This window comes from Acomys minous (genome assembly GCF_964271855.1).
Source record: "Acomys minous genome assembly, chromosome: 1".
In the NCBI taxonomy this organism is placed as follows: domain Eukaryota; kingdom Metazoa; phylum Chordata; class Mammalia; order Rodentia; family Muridae; genus Acomys; species Acomys minous.
The window spans coordinates 119,055,221-119,072,511 of record NC_140483.1 but is presented as its reverse complement, the minus strand read 5'-3'; the positions used below and the strand labels follow the sequence as shown (position 1 = coordinate 119,072,511).

Below are 17,291 nucleotides of genomic sequence, written 5' to 3'. Positions count from 1 at the left end.
ATGCGTCATTCTTTTTTTTCCCCCTTTTTTATTAATTTATTCTTGTTACATCTCAATGGTTATCCCACCCCTTGTATCCTCCCATTCTTCCCTCCCTCCCATTTTCCCCTTATTCCCCTCCCCTATGACTGTTCCTGAGGGGGATTATTTCCCCCTGTATGTGCTCATAGGGTATCAAGTCTCTTCTTGGTAACCTGCTGTCCTTCCTCTGAGTGCCACCAGGTCTCCCCCTACAGGGGACGTGTTCAAAGATGAGGCACCAGCATATGTGAGAAAGTCATATCCCACTCTCCACTCTACTGTGGAGAATGTTCTGAACATTGGCTAGAGTCCTTGCTGGGTTTCGGGGGTGGGCTTGGGGGAGGTATGGCTTGTAGGGCTGAAGCCCTGTGAGTAACAACATACTGCTTCTGTACGCACTGACTTTCATCAAACATTATCCAACTTGCAGATAGGAACTCTCTGTACTAGGGGTGGGGAGACAAGTCTGGAAGGATGGAAGGACAAAGGGAGACCTATGATCATCAGAAACTGTAGCATGATCAGAATTTAGCCCTGGCTCACTGTCAACATTCCATCACCTTTAGCTCAGCCCTAACCCAGGGCTTACTCCTGCCCCATAAATATTCATTGGGTAGACTCCCTTGGATCCTTTTAAAATAGCAACCAAACCCTGTCATGTGCTTCCATTTGCGCCCGCTCTTGAGAAAGGTTAAAAGTAAATTGGAATGAGTTCCATCAACATAGAGACACTGAGGACTTTTTACCCAAAATAGATGCCAGATCGAAATGAAAATAGACTGGGCCTCAGGTACACTGGAGTTACTTGGCAGAGCTGAATCCTCTGTTCTAGAACAATCTTTGTTATCTTTTATGCTTTTAGTTTGCTAAGTGACAGTGGAAGAAGGGGATAAGCAAGCAGAAAAACAATGCATGGGGTAGAAGACTATAGACACGTGGAAAATTAGGGTGATGTTGCTCTGTTACCATAAGAAGCCACAAGCAGTTGGCACTCTATATCCAGAGCAGATCAGCTGCATTTGGTAAGCATATCATTGGGAGAGGAAGCGATGAGGTGGAAGTGCTTGACTATTTTGTCTCAAAGGAAAGGTGATATTTCCCCCTATATAAACCTTAAAAAATAATCTATAGGTGTAAGAAAAATAGGGATCCCCAAATAGTCATTAAATGGTAACTATGTAATGGGGGCTTTACTGCTGCATGTAGCTGGGAGAACAAAAATGGATGCTGCAAGAACCAGAATAAAAAAAAAATACACCCAGGCAAAATGGAATGGGTAAAGTTGCTTTGGGGTAAGGTGGGAGGAAAGAAAAGCCCCCACAACAATTTCCTCTACTGAACTTGCGGTTTCTGATCCTTCACTGCGTCAGAAGTTGAAATGGTTTGGGTTTTGTTTCAGTCAAATGCCATTACTAACTACACCTGAAGGTATGAAATTTAAACAAGGTTACTGTTGCCTTTCCTTCTTCAAGGGAGATCCATTCATCATGCTAAGTGAAATAATGCAGATAAGCAGAAACAAACACTGCTTTCCTCACATATAAGAGACCAAAACAGGGAAGAGATTTGATAGAAGAGACTAGTAATGGAGGCTGGAAAGGGGAGGAAGGATAGATACAGAGAGAAGAAGTAAGACGAGTCCTAGAGTATCGCTAGACTTGGGCAACAAGCTCCATTGTTCCAGAGCACTGTGGGCCAACTACAGTTTACAGTGACTACATACATCTTAAAATCAGCAGAAAAGTAGGAAGGTTCTCAACCCAAAGAACTTACAAGTAACATGATTTGATCATTGCATATATATACATACATATTCAATGAAACATGACACTGTGTCCCACAAATATGCATAACCATTCCGTTTCAACCAAGAATTTCACCAAAGGTAGCCTATCAATCAGTAGCAGCCTCGTAACTTCACAGGTTATTGGGAACACAGCGTACTGAGATGCACCCCCTGGCCCACTAAATGAGCAGTAAAATCAGACCTGAGAGACAATGACCCCAAAGGGCTGTGGTGGGTGACTTGTCTTGAAGCAAATATCACAATGCCGATGGACAACAGTACCACACTAACAGAAGGATGAGCTTGTCACTAGGGTATTGGCTCACACAGGCAATGGTACCCATGGTAGCTTACTGTATCGCCCTATAAATTACACCCACATATACCTGCTTACTATATAGCAGATAAAGAGAAGGAAAAGAGGAAGAAGGAAAGGAGGGAAGAAATAAGAGAAGGAAGGCAAAAAGTGAGAGAAGAAAGACGGATGGGGAGAGAGAGAGGAAAGAGGGAAGAAAAGAGGGAAAGAAGAGAGGGATAAAGAAAGAGAATGAAAAAAAAACGAAATGTGAAAAAAAATGTCAAGTGACTCCATTTTGAGAAGTTTGATTAGATAGCCTGTAATCTGAGCCTCTCAATTGTCTCTCGACCCACAGCTTTGCTCCTGTCTCTTCCAAAACTGTAAAGTACAGAACACCAAGTAACCTATGCATGTGACACGCATAAAAGTATCGACGTTTACATAATACATTTGAGTAATAATAGAATCTGAATCCAGGCGATGCTATTTTTAAGGAACAGAAATGAGAAAGGGATAGTTACACATCTAAATGATACCTAAGAATGAAAGATTCAGCTGTAAGTGCCTGGGACACAGAGCACATCACCCCAACACACGTGGGAAAATTCTTCTTGTTCAGAAGTCAAGCTAAACGAAAGCTCCCAGGAAATCAGCCTACCAGAAAGGGCACTTCCCATAATATTTCCTGACACAGAGTAAGTCCACAGAAAAAAACCAGCTCAGGGTGACCCAATGGAGAAAACCGAGAGAAGGTGGGGAAAATAATGAACTTAAATCTGAATGCATAAAGGTTCTTTATGGGACAGACAGTGTCTGGCCAGTTGGTTTATACACCCAGGTGAACCAAACAGAACACAAACTTCCTTTAAACTGAGTAAAACTTGAATTAGAAACTGAGTCCAAGTTTCTCTAGAGCGATAGAGCACTTGGGGCTAGTGAGGGTTGCAGACTTGTGGTCGTTCACACTGTGGGCCTTCTCTTGAAGCCTCAGTCCAGTGAGATATGGATAACTGGTAATAAATCAACGACTATTTGGGAGAGGATGTAAAAGAAGGGAGGACCAGTTCTCTCAATGACCCTGAGGGCTTTTCTGGGTTAATATATACATACAAGCTCCGTGCTTTTTATCCCCCATGCTACTTGTCACCTCCTCTGTCATAGTGTCACAAGAACAGAGACGATCAAAGCTAGCCAGAGTCCATTTATGAAGGACGGCTCTGCAACAATGGAGTTTGTGAAGTCACGGGCAGATTTCTCAGAGGTAATAGTTTGTCTCTCTTGTCAGGTCCAGAGATGTAAGCAGACAAAGCCAGTTCTAAGAGCTCAAGATTTCATCTTTTAGGAAATGGGCCTTCCAGTTGTGTACTCAGATCCTAAAATGCTGCCCTCTTCCATAAGCAAGTCCACCAAAAAAATGTTCACGTTTAAATCCATTTTTAAATGAGAACGTTTTGTTATTATCAATATGAAAGATAAACAACCCCAACTGAAAAATGTGTGGAAGGCCCAACAGAAGCACTCTATAAAACTTAGTAATCTTGGCATAATATTCCAGACAGGGAGAAGAAGCAATGCTTCTGAGACAGGTGCTTGTAAATCTCCCTGAAGCAGCACTGCTTTGAAATCTCACCAGCCTCAGGAAATTGCATTATGCACAGGAAGACAGACGCTCTGAAAGCTTTGCATTCTGGGTCTGTGTTTCTGGTGAAGCAGCTCAAATTGACAATGTGTACACATCTTTTTAACCTCCTCATCTGGACGATTCTTTGCACACAGATAAGGGAGTTTCAAGAAATCTTTCCCAGAGACTTGAGAGTTTTTGTTTGTAGTGCATATTATCAATCCAAGGACAGTGGGTAGGTGACTAAGCGTAATTCATTTTGCCAATTATTTTCTTGGTTTGAGCTTAAAAACAAATAAAATTTAGAGACAAATAGAACTGTGCTTAAGCTCATGTAATTAGTAACAGTAAGTAAACTTTTTGCCTGATGCTACTTGTCCTTATTTATGAAGATTACTGGACATACATTTTTTCACAAAGCTTCTTCCAGAACATATCTGATTGCGAGTCCCTTTTCTTTGGGTGGTGCCTCAAAAGATAAGCAAAAACAGAACTTGCTCCAGTGTCCCTTTTCCAAAAGGCAGATTAAATGCATAAGGGCAGTGTCAAGTGGAGCTCTTCTGTGCTTGGTTTAAATATTCCTGTGACCAATAACATTTTCCCTTCAAGACAACACATTTAAATTGAGATCCTGATTTTATGAAAAACAACTTACCAAACAAAACAAAACAAAACAAAACAAAAAAAAACAACCCAACAACAACAGTGACAGAATAAACTACAATACTTCGCAGTTCAGTAAAATCAATTCAAAGAGTCCCTTGCAACACAGTTGTTTATGGCAGGTGTAGGCACTTGTTTGCTGTTGTCTGTTAGGTCTTACAAAGCAAATGATCCTGAATAAATCAAATAGGTGCCATGACCTAGGACCGGAACATCAGATCTAAATTAATGAGCTATTTGAAAGATGTTCCAACTCCCCATCGATAGAAAAATGATAGCATGGTAAAGCAGAGCCAGGCAAACCACAGTTACATAAAATGCCTTTTCAATTTCTGCACTCTATTACCCTTTACTATTATAGGAAAATGGTGTTATTGCCTGATTACTGAGAAAGCACACAAAAATCTCGTCTTCCAAATCTGAGCCAGTCCTTGACTAGTAATGAACAAAGCCAGGCCATCTGCTCTGAATATCATTACCACTTTGGCCGTTTGGGTAAGGGCTATATCTGCTCTCCTTCCAGGAGAGGTTTAAGATGGGGAAATTGAAAATAAGTACACAAGAAGAGGCATTTGAGCAAATAGAATTTCCTACTGAAGAAGCTTATTTATTAGGTTCTCACTACCATCATTCTGATTTTCATTTTTGCCACAGAGTTAACCTCTGGGTTTCTCATTTTAAAGAACATTTCGATAAAAAACTTAATTCCAGAGTTTCTACAGTAAATGCTTAGGAAGAAAAACAGCTATGTGGGTGCTGTGAGTCACCCACTACCCCCGCCCTGCTTCCTGGTGACTCTCCATTGGAAAACCAGAACATTGGGGCTGAGCTAACATTTCTGCGTGGAATCACACTATGCCTCAGGCCATGTTAATTTCCTGAACTAAACAGTCTCTAATCTGCTGAAAGGCAGCTGGCTAACTGCTGGTGTCTGGCAAGTCCCCATCTGTCCCCTTGCTGGGGTCTCTTCCTGCTGCCTCCACTTTCCCTTTCTCGCAAGCAGGCATCTCTCTTTGTTTTCAGGGGCCTCTCCACCTGAACTTTCCCTTCTATGCCTGTGAACTTGAGCTCTTTCCTCTCTACCTTGCGAACCTCAGGCTTTGTCTAAGTGACAAGACACAGTTGTGTGGACTGTAGTTACCGCGCCGGTGATGGTGGAGATGATGACGGCGATGGTGGAGATAGGGTGCTGATGGCCGGGGAGCGCAGGCTGGGCGGCGTGGCAGGAGGATGGACCGCGGAGGCGGTAGAGAGTGGGGTGCAGAAGGCATGGAGTGCAGTGGGATTGCAGATGGGAGCTGTCCACGCGCCGGAGTGCTGAAACGCCGCAGCCATGGCATCGCTATAGCGGGGACAGGCGGGGAGGCGCTGCGAACACAGAAGGAAGAAAAAGGCAACAAATACCTTCACACCGCCGCCCAAGCTTGCTTTGAGAGTGTGTTTCTGCAGGTGTCCTCGCGGCTGAACTGGGTGGGTGAGATCCCCTATCCTGGCAGTTGGAGCTCAGATTTCTCTAGAAAGCTGTGAATGAAAGCCCGGGCTGCACGGGGCTGTGATTTGGGTAGGAGGCGTGTGCGCCAGAGACTCTGTCCTTCTATACCAACCCTGGCTTTCCCCTGGGTCCTAAATGCCTCCGCAGGTTGGTCTCACCCATTCCGGCAGTACGGTACTAAGAATTGCTACATTTTTTTTAACACCTGTGTCAGAAAGTACTGGAAACTTATTACTCCCCACCTTTAAAGCAGAATATTTTAGACAGGTTATTTCAAGTTCCAAAATAGAGCAGGTTCCATGTATGTAAATCCGACAAATGATAAAGCACCACATGTTTATGGAAAAAATAATCACTTTTACTAGTAAATGACATTCAGAAAATGGGCTGTTGGAATAGGCTCAAATTAAGGCCCCATCTTGTCAAAATAAATACAGGTAAGTTAAGTCCATCAATGCAAATTAAAACATTTACCAAACAACCAAAAGATGTGTATTTTAATGATATCAGGATATGAAACATTTTCTAAACAGAATAATAAAAAAAAATCACAGGAAAGAGGTCAGTAAATTTGAGTACATAAATTATTCCTTAATGTCAAAGACTGTGCACATAAATTATCACTTGGAAAAAATCACAGCAAATATGTATTTCATACATAGATATTTCATAATAAAAAGAAAAATGCTGAAGGACCAACAAACATTTTAAAAGTCAACTTTACCCCCAAAAGGACAGGCATAATTTAATATAGCACCAAAGAAATGCCAAAAGAAGAGAGAGAGAGAGAGAAAGAGAGAGAGAGAGAGAGAGAGAGAGAGAGAGAGAGAGAGAGACAGAGAGACAGAGAGAGAAAGAGAGAGACATAGGAAGGTAAAAGAGAACTGATGTATGGTTTGGATTGAAAAATTTAAACCCACAAAGTATCCTGTATCCTAAGATATTACTGAGAAAGTGTAACTTTCCTACACATCCAAATCAGAATGCATTTCAAGAGTCCTAAGATGTGTACGACATTCAGTCTTATAACTCTAGTCAGCACTTTGTGTTGGTAAAGATCTATGCATATAAATTTCATTTAAGATCATAGTAATTATCAAAAACAATAAACTTAATTTTATTCAGGCTGCAATGTTTTCCAAATCAAAGTTATATTTCTGAAGAGTAAAGACAAAGGGGAAATGCTTACAAAATAGAAACGGAGGAGACGAGAAACAAATGCGGCATCCAGGCTCAGCCTCTGCTTCTCAGGTTGGTGGGATCATGGGATAGTATGAAGACTTAGTAAGTAAATGGGCTTTTTGCTAAGGTGACTTACTTTTCTTCCATATATTTGCCTAAATTTGCCATATTTATTTAAAAACTGAAAGCATGTGAGTCTCTTTCCAATCTATTATACAGTTCACCAAGGCTTTAAATAATCTTGCCCCCGCTCTCTCTCTCTCCTGTATGTGTTATATATAACTCCCATGGCAGAGGAGAGCTCTGCTTTGTTCCCTGATGCCTGTAAGCCATGGAAGGCTGCCTGGAACTTCACAGTAGTTCAATAAATATGTCCTGAGTAGAAGAGTAAATGGATGAATGACATAACCCACAACACATATATGTGTATTTAAAGTATTTTATGCAGCCATGAATTCTATATAGGAATTGATCTGAACAGGCTCAGCATATCAAAATGGTCTGCAGGGGATGCTGAGCTTTCATTACTTAAGCTTAGAGGAATGTCTTCAAAGGCGCAGCTCAGCTCATCATAGACACATGCAAAGGCACTAAATGTGAACTTGTCCAAGGAAAACACTTTCCCTAATTAATTCCCATTATGCTGTGTTCTTTCATGCATGTGCATACTTTGATCATTTCTCCTATCCTGTCTTCCTCTGCCTCTGATCTACTTCCTGTACTGCAGTAGTCCCCTTTCTTCTTTCATGTCATCCTTTCCCCCCATTTTTAGATTTTACATATGCAAAAACCCTGTAATGTTTATATTGTCTGCATCTGACTCATTTTGCTTGATGTGGTGATTTCCAGCTTCATCCATTTTCTACCAAATGACGTGGCCTCATTCTTTTTTGTGGCAAAAAAATTGTAATTTTTTTCTTTTTTTCTCCTTTATTAATTTATTCTTGTTACATCTCAATAGTTATCCCATCCCTTGTATCCTCCCATTCTTCCCTCCCTCTCATTTTTCCCTTATTCCCCTCCCCTATGACTGTTCCTGAGGGGGATTACCTCCCCCTGTATATGCTCATAGGGTATCAAGTCTCTTCTTGGTAACCTGCTGTCCTTCCTCTGAATTTTTTTATCCATTAATTTGTTGGGGAGCACTTAGGCCAGATACATATATTAGTTATCGTGAATAATGCTGCAGTGCATATGGTTGTGCAGATGTTCCTGGGGTATGTTGACTTCAGGTATACCTCTGGGAAAGGTACAGCTAGATTATGTGGTAATTTTATGCTAAGGTTTTTGAGAAGTTTCCATGTTTATTTTCTTAGAAACTGGACGAATTTGCTTTCCCACCAATAGTACAGAAATCTTTCTTTCTTCCAGCCCTTGCCAGCATTATTTTTTGTGTGTTCTTCATAGTAGCATACTAATCCTTCATTTGTCCTTGATTTATACTGTTTTAAAAGGTTTTTGGGGGGCTGGATGTGGTGGTGCAGGCTTAAAAATCCTATCCCTTAAGAATCTATCATGGGAGGGGGCAGGTGGAATGCCAGCCTGGACTACGTATTTTTTAAAAATGTGTTGTAGACTTTTCCTTCTTCTGAGATGTAGTATTGATTGACATCACTTCTACACACACACACACACACACACACACACACACACACACACACACACACACACACTTTTTGTCGATTCTATCCCTGCTAACAGAAGTGCAAGTAAAGACATAGGTATTTCAAAAGTGTGTAATGCTAAAAAAAATAGTTTTGCTTGAAGTTTACCTGTACTTTGATGCCTTTGCTTAGCCAGTGTTACATTTTGGATAACTTTTCCTATTGGTCAAGACAGAGGGTTCTAAGTGATGAGATAGAAAAATTATATATCTATGTAAATATATAATAAAATCATATACCTGAGATCATAATATGTTTATCATGTAAATGTTGATACTCTATTTATTGGTGAACTCTGTAGTTCACCGAGAGAGATGAGTGTTGACCACAGAAGCTACTAGCTAGAGGAGTACAGTCTTACATTCTAAAGTTTAAATATCCAAGCTTAAAATTCAGTTTCACTGAAATGAATGCAAAACTGCTCCTTTTAAGAGGCCTTTTGTTTTGGTTTTATTGGTTTAGGAGACAGAGTTGCATGTAGCCCAGGCTGTCCTTCAAATTACCATGGTGCAAAAAGATGGCTTTGAACTCAAGAGTCTTCTTCTCTGCCTCCTGAGTGCTATAATTATAGTTATGTGTCACTTAACTCAACTAGGTCAATTAGACTGATTATTAAACATACTTTTTCCCTCAAAGTGACAGTGATAGTGTGTCCTTCCCTTTCACACTCTGCTTGTTAGCTCTGTATTGTTTATAATCTCCATCTTTCTATCCCAGTGGTTCTCAACGTTCCTAAACATTCAACTTCCTCATGTTGTGGTGACCCCCAATCATATTTCATTGATACTTCATAAATGTAATGTTGTTATTGTTATAAAACAAAATGTAAATATCTGATATGCAGGATATTTGATATGAACTCCCAAATGGGCTGCGACCTACTATAATGTAGGCATGGGTTGGGCAGCAACATGTGAGGATTTATCTACCTAGGGGATGCATTGAAGTTGGGAGTGCAATAATGGATTAATACCCAGAGAAATTATAGTGTTTATGAAAGACATATTTAAAAAAGAAAGAGTGACCAGGCATGGTGGCCCACTCCTTTAATCACAGCACTCAGGAGGCAGAGGAAGGCAGATCTTTGTGAGTTCCAGGCCAGCCTTGTCTACAAAGGGAGTCCAGAACAGCCAAGGCAACACAGAGAAACCTTGTCTCAAAAAACCAAATAATAATAATAATAATAATAATAATAATAATAAGAAGAAGAAGAAGAAGAAGAAGAAGAAGAAGAAGAAAGAAAGAAAGAAAGAGAGAGAGAGAGATTAGGATATTACAATGACAAAGCAATATGTTTCAGTATTATAGAGGAATTTTAATCCAGCAACATGGCTGCTCTGGCAAGGAATCACATCAAAAGACCTAGGTCTGTATGATCTGGCTGAAATACTGACATGCTTTTAATATATACCTTTAATCCCTCTAGCTGAAATGCACACCTTTAATCCCTCTGGCTGGAATATAGACGCAACATATCTTTAATCCCTCCTTCTAAAATACAGGCACCCCTTTAGTACACACCTTTAATCCCAAACAATCATGTCTAATTAAGGGGTAGACAAAGTGATGATTCAAGAAAGATTTGACACAATGAGTCAGAGATAGGGGATATTCCCAACTCTCACGATGACAGACAGAAAAGAGAAGCAATTTAAGAGCAGCACAGAGAGAGAGGTAGAGGAGAACAGGAGAGTTCATGGAGACAGTACAGGAGAGTTCAAGAGTACAGTACAGTTTGATGCAATTCAGTTGAGGGCAGTTGAGTTCATGCAGTTCAATTTATGGAATTTAGAGGCAGTTTTTCCAATCAGAGTAATTAGTGAGAAGTGAAGAGAAGCCAGTTTGAATCAATTGGCATACAGAGGCATTTAAGCCAGAAGAGCTGAGTTAAACCAGCCAGCCAGAGTTCAAAAAGAACTAGAAAGGGTGACCTTATCCAACATTAATCTCAGAGGATAAAAACACTCTAGGCCTAGGTTAGCAGACAGAAGCTGAAGCTTTCAAAGTCCGGGCTTGCAGAAGGTTGGATTGTATGGATGCCAGAAGCTTCCAATCCTAGGTCCAGGGTTAGATAGACATACCCTGGCCTCAGCCTAAGCCGTATATGTTCATAAAGCTTGTGAATGGCTCTCATGTCACCTCCTCTTCTGAGGAAATAAAAGCAACATTCACACTGGACACCTGCCTAGCTTGAATGTTTAGGGCCTAAAAGAACACGTGTCAAATTGTGTCAATGAAAACATTCTAGCTAGACCATATCTCATTCCATTCACAGTTCTGTAACATATATCTCAATATATTCTCATAAGAAAATTCTATTACATAGTGTATAGGCCAGTTTTGAAGTTCCAGAATTTGTACTAGTGAGGACAGCCTGGGGCATAATGAAATAAAAACTAACTCTGCCAGTCTAGTGGCTTCCCATAACGATGGCTTCTTTCTTATTCTCACTAAAGGTGAGGGATGAGGGGAGAAGGTGGGCTATGCTGTGTAATCACCCAGGTACTATTTGAGGGATTGTTACTTCAGGAAACAATAATGCCTGCAGAACTTGCACCTGCTCTTATGCTTCAGCACAAATCATTTCTGCACATGGTGCATAGCCAGAATAAGTCTGCATGCAAGAAGGCTGGGAAGTGTTGCCAGTCATCAATGTATTTCATGGCCAGTTACTGAACACACCAGCCTGTTTTTATACCTGTTGAAAAAAAACAATCTTAGCTTTTTTCTTATCACACAGAACATACTAAATCCATATCCAAAGATTCCTTCAACCACTACATCCATGCCCAGTCTCAGGTCTCTAGATTTTATATGACTGTCTTATGTCTGCCATATCCAAATGTGGAACTTTCTGTTCTATAGATATGGAATCTAAAAAACACAAATTATCTCCAACCCCCTCCCGTAACACACCAACACACATAATAGCAGGCAGTGATAGAGCAGGTGATGGTAAATACGTCAGTCCAAGACAGGAAAGATGGAGACACTGGGGTGTCACTGAATTCTCGGTTCTGAAATATCACTGGGCAGTTTAAGGGAAGGATTTCTGTGAGGCAGGCTAGGATACTTGCTTCCAGGGACGAGTCTCCCATGCTGTTGCCTTGTTCTCTGCGGTACATGGCACTACAGTCTGGGAGAATTGTTTGGCTTCCATCGCACTACACAGACATATATAGAATAGTAATTGTGGAACGCGTCCTCAGCTGAATTCCAGTTTCCAATTTTAATTCCAATTGCAGCAAAACTGAGACCAGAGCAAACACTAAGTTCTTTGAGTAGAACTACACAGTCAGTAGGCATATGCTTAGGGGCTGGAGAGATGGCTCAGAGGTTAACAGTACTTGCTGCTCTTGTAGAGGACATCGGTGTGGCTCTCAACACCCACATCAGGCAGCTCTTTCCCTCCTGTAATTCAAGTTCCAAGAAGTCCAACACCCCCTTCTGGCTTCTTTAGGCACCTGCAATCATACAATGCATGTATACCCATGCGGATGTGCACGCATACAAATAAATAATAAACATTTTTTTTAAAACACAGGATTAAGTATTTAAATAGTCCAACATTTACTTCCTCCGAAAAAACTAATTAGGTAGCAAATTTAAAAAATAAGAAGGCTGAAACTAGATCGCTAAGCTCAGCAGTCTTTGTGTCTGTACCGTAGCAGAGGGCTCCTGGTGATTGACTGTAACAGTTTGATATTTCTTGGAGACATTTGGTAAGCTGCTGTCACAGGCTGGACCACGAAAGGTGTGGTGATGTAGGAGTCCTAGTGTTTCCACCAGCTGGGATGTGGATGACAGTAAGGAGCCTCACATTCCTTTTGTTCAAAGTTTCACTCAGACTTCTGAAGGTAGCTTGAATGATCCTGGATTGACAGACACATTCTAATCTGTTCCAGGCGAAAGGCCCATGTGCTTATCAAAGTAACGGCTTCCTTTGGCATGATAATAAAAAGTTTAAGGTCAAATTAATTTCACAGTTTGTTGAGAAATTCTAGCTTATCATGGTGTTTCAAGATGTCAGGAAAGATGTACCTTGAATATGATTCTTGCAACAAAAACAACAGTAAAAAAGAGTGAAGGGAGGCTCCAAGGGTATTTTTCTCAACTGTTTTCTTTCTTTTTTTAACAGTTTTTTTAATATTTGATATTGCAATAGTATTACATAGCTTCTACCTCCTCCCTCCAAATCCTCCCACAAAATTTCTCCCACCTCTCTTCCAAATCCATAGCCTCTTTTGTCATTAATTGCTGTTACATGCATATGTGTATATGCATGTGTATATGCACATATATTACATATATAAATATATTTTATTAAACATAATGTTCTCAGTCTGTAGATTGTTAACTGTATTTACATTTTTTCAGGGCTGACCATTGGCAGATAAACCAATTGATGTGCTCTTCTCTGGGCAAGACTATTTCTCCCATGCTCAGCATTCCTTTGTTGTTTGTAGTTCATTGTAAGTGATTGAGGCCTCAGTGGTCTTTCCCCTAAACACTTTGAATGTCTATTGCTGTTGTTCTTATGCATCTCATGCTTATGCAGTCATGTTGGCAAAACTTTTTGGTGATAATACTAGGAAATACAGTCTCACAGAAAAACTCCCTGATCCTCTGGTTCTTTACAGTCTTTCCACCCTCACTTCCACAATGTTCCCCGGGCCTCGGGTGTGCCAGTTATTTTGTAGAAGAATCCTTTGGAATTGAGGCACACAACTCTGAGCTTTGATTGCCTGTGAGCTTTGGTGATGGACTCTGGTGAAGAGTTCTTGATGTGAGGACTACATTTATCTGTGGCATAAGGACAGACAATAGTTAGAGATTGTGTTGGTTTAATTAGGTGGTGCTTGTAAGTTCTCCTCTAAGATTTATGACTCCACTGGCCTAAGCAGTTGGCTAGGTTGCAAATGCTTTCTCAATTTATCTCTTCTTTTTGAAAGTATGAAGTAATCAGCTTTTACAACATGTGAAGATCTTAGATTTCTAGAAGCTTGTAGTCTTTATTTCTTTTTTGAAAAACCAGGCCACTTCTTTCTATATTATCTTGAAAATTCCACATGTGTTATGACGTACACGCTAGGATGTTGTGTAAAATCATACAAACATACAATCTTACTCCTAAGATATTGCAAGTGGAAGTTTTTTAAAGCTTTTTTTCAACTTTCCTTTTCGCTTTTAAAAATGTGTACTAGTGTTTGCCTGGATATATGTTTGTGTAGCATGTATGTGCCTGGTGCCTCCAGAAGCTAAAAGATGCTAGCCAATTCCTGGTCCCTTGGAATTGGAGTTAAAAATGTCTGTGCACAGCAAGTAGTCTTAATTGCTTTGTCTTGTCTCCATTCCCAGAGTGACAGTTTTTACCAAGTGTTTTACCATTGCATAATGCTTATCACTCTTTTTGCTTTTTCTTTTCACTTCCTAACCACATATTGCTAACAATGACCAACACGATGTGACTTTTTTCTTCAGAAGTCATTTGCAAGAAATTATATCTGTGTTATAACAATAAATAACACCAAATATATGAAATTTTTAACCCAACAGAGTTTTATTTCGGGCTAGAAGTTCAGTGCTAGTTTGTATGGAGAAAGATTTGGGTGGAGAAATAAGTCTATACTCTCAAGAGTAAAACTCAGAACTAAGTTCCATCTTTGTGCAAGCATTCTTGGCAGCGGAAATAGATACTTGAGAACGCCCACTCACTCCTTGTATCATTTTGTACAAAATAAACCATTACATTCTTCCTAGCCACACAGAGATAGGCAAGAAGGGGTTATTCAATATCCAAGAGAAGCTCAAAAGGAAGTAACGACTCATTTAGGAAAAGCTAAAAGCACAGATTAAAAGTGCAGCACTATATACTCACCCAGAGGACAGGGGTGTAGCATCAAACAGTAGAAGGCTAGAAATTCTTTACAGAAAGAAACAATAAAGCAATTCAGTCTGTACTGAATGTCCACAAAGCATCAAAGTAGGAAGCCCAAACAATGTTAGTTACCGAAATGATCACTTCTGTAACTTGAAATCAGCCTGGTCAGTAACAGTATGACTGAGGAGAGAACATGGAAACTAGAGATAGCCTTCATTCAAATCCTTGCTAGCCGACTACCAAGAAGAGACTTGATACCCTACTAGCATCATATTCAGAGGGAGGAGGTCCCCCTCAGTCACAATCATAGGGAAGGGGAATGGGGTGAAAGCGGGAGGGAGGGAGGAATGGGAGGATGCATGGAATGGGATAGAAAATGAGATGTAATATGAATGATTTTATTTTTCAATTAAAAAAAATCCTTGCTAGCTAGGAGGTCTCAGATGAATTACAGTGACAAACACGTGTTTCCTACACAACCAGCACTCCTTTAAAGGAATATCTTCTCCTGTCATCCAAAATCCCTATTCCAGACCAAGCACTGACAGACTCCAGACCTGCTGTCAGTCACACTAGGAGAGCATCAGAGTGGATTAAGAAAGCAGGAAGGAGTAGAGCTGTTGGAACTCTGAGACCTAAGGATACTATTGTGGGATTTGTTCCCTGTCCCGAGGTTTGTTTTTTTCCCTACAGTTCTTCCTGCGATTATCCTAGGCATGTGAGCCATAAATGTATTTATGTCACTGAAATTGAAATATATCATCTCCATTTGTGGCCTTGTCTGGAACCATTCTACTCGCCAGACGCTGATTTCTCTATAGCACCTGCTTCTGTGAGGCCAGCCTTCCTCAGAGGAAGCAGGCTGTCTTAACGCATGACAGCCTTCGGGAGAAGGAAATGATCAGTGAGCCACAATGGGTGCCACCCCTTGCTGGGATTTGCCTAGGTGCCTTCTCACCACTAAATGAGATTGTGCTATGGAATCTTAACTTTTCCTTGCATGGATCTCACATTGTTAAGGCAAAAGAAGCAACTAGTCCAAATCTCTATTCCCACCAAAGCACTCTCAAAAGAGGTACATTAGGAGAAAAATTGTTACATCATGATATGTTTTCATCTCTTTTGGATAATAAGAAGTGGACCTGACTTTCATTTAATTCATTGAGTGGAATCTTATTTATTTGTTTGCTTTGAAGATGGATACGCAGTACATAGTGGTAGCAGCTCAAATGTATCAGCAATTCCTATATACAACCAAGAGAGCAGTTTAACAAACATTATTTCTTTACACTCACAGCAGTTTCATGAGGCAGGTACTTTTATTGTTTCCATTTTATTGGGGAACCTGAGTCATAGAGTCTAAGTACCACATTTAAGTAACCTATCAGAAGAATTTGGGCAGTTAGGGTCAGAATCCATCGCTGTCTGTTCCCAAGGCCAGTATTCTTGAACCATCTTTCTACTCTCCGGAGACAATAGACCAGGGAAGAAAGTAAGGTCTGGAAAGCCCTACACAAAGGCTACAAAGTAGCATCTGAGAAAAATCCTTTGTCAAACCCCTCCAAGGAAGCTAACCATTTACACAGGTGCAGAAGAACTCCGCAATGTCTGAAAGTGTCCTGTCATTATACTACTAAATGCAAAATCTTCAGTAAAGATGGCAGAGATTACACAAGATGCATGGCATTGCATTAGAATTATGCAAGTGAAAAAGCATGCTCAAGAAAGCCTGCCTCAGCAGATGAGCACAAAACCAATGCCACGTGACACAGAACCTCCCGTCCTTTCTACGGCACTGTAGTTGAGCTCTGAAACTTTTCTCTCTGCTCCAGTCTGCTTCTTTCCTTACCAGTGTATCTTTTTCATATAAACAATCATCACGACTACTACTTAATTTCCTTTTGTCTCTGCCCAACTCCACACCTTGGGACACAAGGACCTAGAATCCTGGTGGTGGCCCACCATCACTGTAAGGGCTATATGACTCCCAGAAGAGCTAAGCAATTGGGACTCCTGGAGCAGTCAAAGGTCCCATGTCTCAGTGTCAGCCTCTGTGATCATCTTTATGGGTTAGGAACTGAGGCGAGGGCCTATGCTCTTGCTCTAAGCAGCTGAGTGCATCACTGTTGGGCTCTCTACACACCATGTGACTCAACACACGAACTAGCAGGAGCTGTAACGTCCACAGCACTCCCTTACCTTTTAGGTTAGAAACAGCAAGCCCTCAGCTCACCCTCCTCATCCTGACTCAGCTCACCAGTGGATGCAGCTTTTGGCCCATCTCATGGTTTCAGGACCGATGAAAGAGCTTATCATTTACTGAAGGTGCCCCGCCCGTCCTTAGCCTCCTCTCTCTTGTACTGGGGCTTGAACCTAGGACTTGTGCATGCTAGGTGAGCATTCCATCGCTGAGTTGTATTCCTAGCTCCCGCCCCTTGCTTTTATTAACTTTAAATTGTGAGAGTGGGTCTTTCACAGACTTTGAACTTAGCATCCTCCTACCTTGGCCTTTCAAGTGTCTGGGATTACAAACTTGTACTACCAGGCCCAGATCTCCCTGGGATTTACTGGACATCTTTTTAAAACGGTACTTGTTGATTCTGATCAATAGGAGCAATCTACATAAAACAAATGCAACAAATCTGTTCCCTGGCAGCCATTTGAGGACCATTTCTTACTGACT

General features: G+C 40.9%; 1 protein-coding gene across 2 annotated transcripts in view; it reads right to left on the bottom strand.

The window, feature by feature from the left end:
- Window positions 1-5,954, bottom strand: part of CLVS1 (clavesin 1) — a 193,008-nt gene extending 187,054 nt beyond the window's left edge. The window contains exon 1 of one of the 2 annotated variants that reach the window (XM_084776263.1): window positions 5,794-5,954. The gene's annotated coding sequence lies outside the window, so the exon portion shown is untranslated. Of the gene's footprint in view, window positions 1-5,530; window positions 5,709-5,793 lie in introns of those variants that run through there. The other variant, XM_084776264.1, reaches the window with a different exon arrangement.
- Between the last annotated feature and the right edge of the window lie 11,337 nt (window positions 5,955-17,291).